Here is a 6000-nt window from a genome sequence, read left to right on the forward strand (position 1 = left end):
GGGGGCAATTAAAAATAATAATCAACAACAATAATTCATAAAGTAATATGCTCACACATCCTAACTAAGAGCAAGATGTCTCAACTCCTCATTTCTGATAAGAGCAGAAACCTAACATACGTGTTCCCAGAAATCTGATTGTCTTTACAGCAACTCCATATCCAAGTAACAAAGCAGTACGAACAGAAACAGTCAAATTCAAGGTGGCACAAAGATTACACACACAGTTCTGATGGGTTTTGTTTTGTTCTTAGTCTTCATTCGGAGTAATACGTTTGTGCTCAGCACGAATAACAGCTTTTGGGGTTCTTTTCCTCCTCTTAAGACTCTCGGAATCCAAATTCTTGATGTTGAATTGATGTCAATGCAGATACACCAGGGATGCCTCACAGACAACCAGAGGCTGCTTTGAAAGAAGCTGTGGACAACTGATGAGTAAATTTACACAAAAGCTGGAAAACCTCACTCAGCAGTCACTTTCAAGGTGCTTAACAATTAGGGTTTAGCTGAATCCAGTGCTCTTTAACAGAGCTATGAAATGCAGTTCAGGTGACAAAAGCAGTTAAGAAAATAACATCTTTTAACCGCTAACTTAATTTTGTCCGTTAAAAAATACAGAAGTGAAGCATCTTGTTTCAGTAGAAACAGCATCCACCAGGATTCCTAATTAAGTCAGAGAAAAAGTACAGTTAGGACTGTCTGGAATTGATCTCAGAAGAACAGGGTATAAATTAGAAAACCCCAGATGGGGTCCTGATCCCTGGTTACGGTACTGCCATATAAATGGTGACAGACACAAGATGATTAGTACAAACACGTCCATCTGTTCCCAATGAGGTATGGCTTTTTTTTTTTCCTTTTTTTTTTTTTTTCCCCTAAATCATCTTTTGAACCATATTCGTACTGAAATTGTCATGAGCTGAATTAACAGAGCTGAATATCAGGTAGTATAAAACATGGATAATGCTACTGAATGTCTTCCAGTGCTTGGGACAAAATGCAAAAGTAAATTCCACTGATGGCAACCAATTCCAAAACTCAGAATCCACTCTGAGAACCATAAGTTTCCCCATACTTTAGAGAAAGTTGGAGATGGTAGTAATCTATAAAAGTTTACTCCTCCACCCTTATTAAGAATCAGTCTTGAAGTATTAGTTGTGTTTCATTGAATTGTTTTGAGTTAGATGTGTCATAATAGTTATTGACATTAATTGACTGTATTACAGAATCTAAAGTGTTTCAGGTCTATTTTGTTTTTGCTTTTTGTTTTTCAAACAAACCACTAACCTGCAAAAATAAAATTTCCATTTACACACTGCCCTTCTGATGTATTTTGCGTATTAGAACTAAGAATAAAAAAAAAAATCAAGTTTTCTAGGAGACTACATTCAACTGAAGATATCACCAATGGAAGAGCAATAGGTACTTGGTTTACATAGGTACAGCTTCAACTTTCAGATGATAGCAAAGAAGTTTTGCTTTGGTTTTCCTGTTCTGTTTAAAGCACACATATTGCAATTCTTCATAAGCTTGCACGCCATTCCTTCCAGGATCCATCAGTGCAGTTCAACTAGTCCAGAGAATACCACAAAACAGGGGAAGCCAACCCAACGCTTCCCCTCCAAGGACAGCGACGCTCAAGCTTTTTTAAGAAAGCAATGAGTTCCCTCAGTTCTCCCTTACCAGCTAGTTCCATAACTGACCAATATTTCAGTAATATATTCTTTCAGCTTACCATAGCAGTATTTCATGCTAAGAGTGAAAACATCACTACTTTAGGAACTTGTAACAAGTATGACACACTGTCCTACCATTTGTCAGTACCAGACGCCAGGACATACATTGTTTGGTTCTAGTAAGGGAATCTGTCTGAAGGAAAGGAAAAAAGACTATATAAAGAAAGCTCAAATACACTCTCTAAGTAAAATTAAAGCAGAAGGAAATTTGAATGAAGCTGGTAGGGAAAAATAATTAGTCCCATTTATATCAGATTCTCCTTTGTTTTCCACCTTACATGCCTTTAGTGTCCAGCTCCACATTTTCTCATTCATTGTCCCCCTGCCAACCTATGCATGTTCAACAAGTAGCCTGTATCACCTCTTCCAAACACAGACTTCAAGAAAAAGCAGTCACTTGCTCCAACAACCTTTAAATGAAGACCCCTTACTAAGAGACTCCTAGAAATACTCATACAAACTTTTACTGTTCTGTATGAATATAAACTGTGCATCTGAAGAAAGAATGAGAGAGGAACGAAAAGTATAATTTGAGACCCTGCTAGATAGCAAATTATCTCAAAAGAAAAAGCGTCCCTTATGATCTGCAGGAGGTAACACAGCTTCCTGCTCAAAACCAGAATTGGATAATGCCCATGGTCACATCCATATCTCATGGCAATACCTTCCTGAATGCTAGCGGTAACTTTTTTAATATCTTTAATTACACCTTAATAATAATTTAGCTGACTTGCTCAATATAAGCCCATAGCATAAACCTGCTAAAAACACTCCAAAGCCAATAGTTACGCGGCACACATTAAAACAATTCAGCAGCACACAAGTACTACAGACATACAACTTTCCATTTCAATTTACTTAGCTGTTCCGCCAAAAACTACTAACCTGAATAGGTAGTACCGAGAACAAGAAAAACACGGACAATCAATAACGCATAAGAACTCAGAACAAAATGAAATCAGCCCCTACATCACAGTGAAGTACAACCTTGCCTCAAATGCAGACACAAGATGTCACACAAGTACCAAACTACTTCTCCAGCAGCGCACGCTTTCACATGGAGGTGATGCGCGCACCTCAGCTTAACTATCCTGAGCTGCCGATCGCTCTCTGCTCTCTTTTAGGGTAATCTAAACATAACAAATTCTGCTGCTTCATGTCTTTTCACACAAGTATATAGCACCTAGAGCACATCTATACGGCATCTGAGAGGGACTGAGCAAAATTTCTATCAACTAAAAACAGAAGTATTCCTATAGTTTGAAAGGGGAAAAACCTGAAGGAATGCATGTCATCTTATCTCCTCCCCACAATGCGATTTGACAGCCGTTTTCAGCTATAAAGCCACTCGAATGTTAATCACCCCTTCTATTCCATTTCCCGCAAAGAGAAATCAATTACAGCCCAGCACCTACCGAGCACAAAACAAAGAGCAACACGAACATACTTGGGCAGTTGTGCTAAGGCAGGCAGCACCGCCTAGCCGGGCGATCGCGGCTCTCAGCGCTCGTGCAGGAAGGCAGCGAAAAGTCAGGAGAAGGTTCGCACAGCCAAACCCAGCTCTGGAGCAGCGGGTCCGCTGCAGTTCAGTTCCCCGGGATTGTTCACCACCATTAATTGTTGATTTGTTTTGAAGAAGAGATAGTGATTTATTTGCAGCGGGATGAAGTTACAGCCCTAGATTCCTGACCAGAGGCTCTCAACGTAAACAATGCACAACCTATAAATTAACAATTCTCCATCTGGCGATTCCGATGTAAAATTCATAGTTTTTCACCTCACAGGCAGCGCCAACCCCCTCCCACACACACACTTCCCTCTCGACTGCCTTCTAACAGAGCTTAATGCAAAGGGGGAGGGAAAAGGAAGAAATAAAAAAAAAAAAAAAGAAAGAAAAGAAAAGAAAAAAAAGAAAAAAAGCCAGCATGAGAGAACCGGGCTGGCACAAGTAGGTACCCACAGAGCCGAGGTCCGCGCGGTTGAGGAGGGCGGCGAGGGGGGACCCAAAGGGCCGGGGTTCTCTCCGCCGAGCGCCGGAGCCGCGGGCGCAGCCCGGGCGGGCGGCGAGGGGCAGGGAGGGGACAGCCGGCCTCCCGCCGCCATCCCCCGCCGGGCCACCCGGGGCGGGCGCGGGGGGCACCGGAGGGCGACCCCGGGCCCCACGGCACCCCGGCCAAGGTCACCCCCCGCAAGGGCCCCGCCGCGCCCCGCGGGTTGAGGGGGGGTGGGGAGGGGGGGGGGAATAGGAAGGGGGCGGCAAATTTAATTTGCGACGGCGGCCACGGGGAAGGGGGGAGGGGAGCGGCCCCGCGGAGGGCTGGGGGGGGTGGGGGGTTCGGCCGCGGGGAGCCCTCGCCCCGCTCCTCCTCAGGCGCTGCCCGCGGAGCGCGGTCCGAGTTGCCGCCCCCCGCCCCCGCCGCGGAGAAGGGAAAATGGAGCGGTAGACGGGGTGGGGGTGCGCGCGGTCGCCGAGCCGGGCTCCTTACCCCGCCGCAACCGCCTCTCCTCGCTGGTCCCAGGCGGGTCCGCTCCGCGCTGCCGCCGCTCCGGGCTCGGAGAGGAGCTGCCGCCGTCGCCGCAGCCAATCGCCTCTAACCCCCTCCCCTTCCGCAGCTCGCCCCGGTCCCCCTGTCGGCTTCAAAATGGCGCCAACTTGTCTCCGGCTGCTCCAATGGAACCGCGGGGGAAGCGAGCGGGCCCAGAGCCGGGCAGCGGCGGGGCAGCAGCGCCCCCTGCCGGCCGCTACCGCCGGCCCGCGCGCCGCGAACAGCCGCCGCGCTCCGCCTGCGGGAGAGAGCAACGGGGGAGCCCCGGCCCCGTTCTGCAGCCCGAGGCGGCCCGTGACTCCCCGAAGGCGGGTCGGCACGGCGCTCGGGAGCCCCGGCTGAAGGCGGGCGAGCGGTGTTTGGGAAACCGACCCGGGATTTCCAGGGCCCTGAGGTCGGCGGAGCAGCACCGCCGGGGCACCGCGGGCGGGGACGGAGCCGCGGCCCCAACGGAGAGAGCTCCGCTGTCTGTGATGAGCCATCAGCTGGTGATCGCTGCGAAATATGAAATTAGTGAAATTAGTATTTTCCGCGGACTGTGAAAGAATCGGTGTAAAACCATAAGGGGTAAAGTTCCTTCGCTGCGGGGAAAGAGCAGAAAAAGCAGCGGCACCGCTCAGCAAACCCTTCGGTTTGGCTTCAGCGAGCACAACGGCTTCACAGGCACCCTGACAGGAAAACGTGAACCGAACGGTAGTGCAATTCTCCCCGCTGCTACAGATGAAGTGCTGCACTTAGAAATGACGCGCGGGGAGAAAGCAGAAGTGCTGAAAGCGTTCAGATCCCAAAAGCGGGAACGCTGCGCTCAGCAGAGCCACGGCGACCGGCCTGGGGCTGTGTCTGCTGTGCGATGCTTAAGGACTGCTGCAGCTGAGGTGCTCTCGCTGCTGCTCCAAATCCTTAACTAAGCTCCCTGGAGCTCCTGACCACGCCAGCACACTGCCATCAGCACGGCTGGTTTTAAGCTGACATCCTCACCCCCTGACGGAGGCTCTGTCGGTGGCCCCGACTGTCTGCAAACTGTGCAGCGCTTGCACAAACCTGAAAAGCCAAATTTTCACATGGCACTGAAATGACGGAGGAGCGTGTCTGGCTGTGGAAGCAGCCATCGTGCTGCCACTGTTTGCAGGCATTTTTGTTGTGGAGGGGCTTAGGGCAGCACCTCACACTCCAACTCCCAGCAGGAGCTCTGGGGCTGAGTGCTGGGAGGGGGAACGCGCTCAGAAAAGCCACGGTCCGGTCTTCATCCGGACCACTTTAGCATTTCGGAACGCAGCCTTCTGGAGAAAACGCTCCCTTCCTCCTTTCTTAGTTTCCTTACATCTGACAGAACCGGGACGCCGCCTCCAGCAGCGCGTTCCGTTCAGTCCCGAGCTCTCCTCATCCCGGCGGCAGTTCCGCGCTCAGCCCTCACGGGGGAGCCCGTCCGACACCGCTCCGCCGCCCTCAACTCTCCCGCCGCGCCCGGGGCCGCTTGGCGCGCAGGGAGGTGACAGCGGCCGTGGGGCCGTCAGGAGGCGCCGCGAGGCCGCGGTTCGAGCGCAGGAGGCAGCGCGGGCAGCCCGAGGGAGGAGGTTCTTCTGTGCTCCTGGGCGTGTTGCACGGCGGGTTTCTTCAGAAAACGCTTTTGGGAGGTGTTATGGGCCGGTATTCGATGTGAAGGAGGGTAAAACGAGAACCCTCTTGGTGCGGTCCTAAAATAAAACTGCCACGCTATG

At 50.4% G+C, this 6000-nt stretch overlaps 1 protein-coding gene across 5 annotated transcripts in view; it reads right to left on the reverse strand.

The window, feature by feature from the left end:
* The window catches only part of PDS5B (PDS5 cohesin associated factor B), a 105845-nt gene extending 101352 nt beyond the window's left edge, over window positions 1-4493 (reverse strand). For 3 of the 5 annotated variants that reach the window (XM_031615807.2, XM_031615809.2, XM_031615806.2), the window contains exon 1: window positions 4223-4488. The gene's annotated coding sequence lies outside the window, so the exon portion shown is untranslated. Of the gene's footprint in view, window positions 1-4222 lie in introns of all 5 variants that reach the window. The other 2 variants (XM_031615810.2, XM_031615808.2) reach the window with 2 other exon arrangements.
* Window positions 4494-6000: the final 1507 nt, after the last annotated feature.

This window comes from Phasianus colchicus, chromosome 1, assembly GCF_987193195.1.
Source record: "Phasianus colchicus chromosome 1, bPhaCol1.hap1.1, whole genome shotgun sequence".
Taxonomy (NCBI): Eukaryota; Metazoa; Chordata; class Aves; order Galliformes; family Phasianidae; genus Phasianus; species Phasianus colchicus.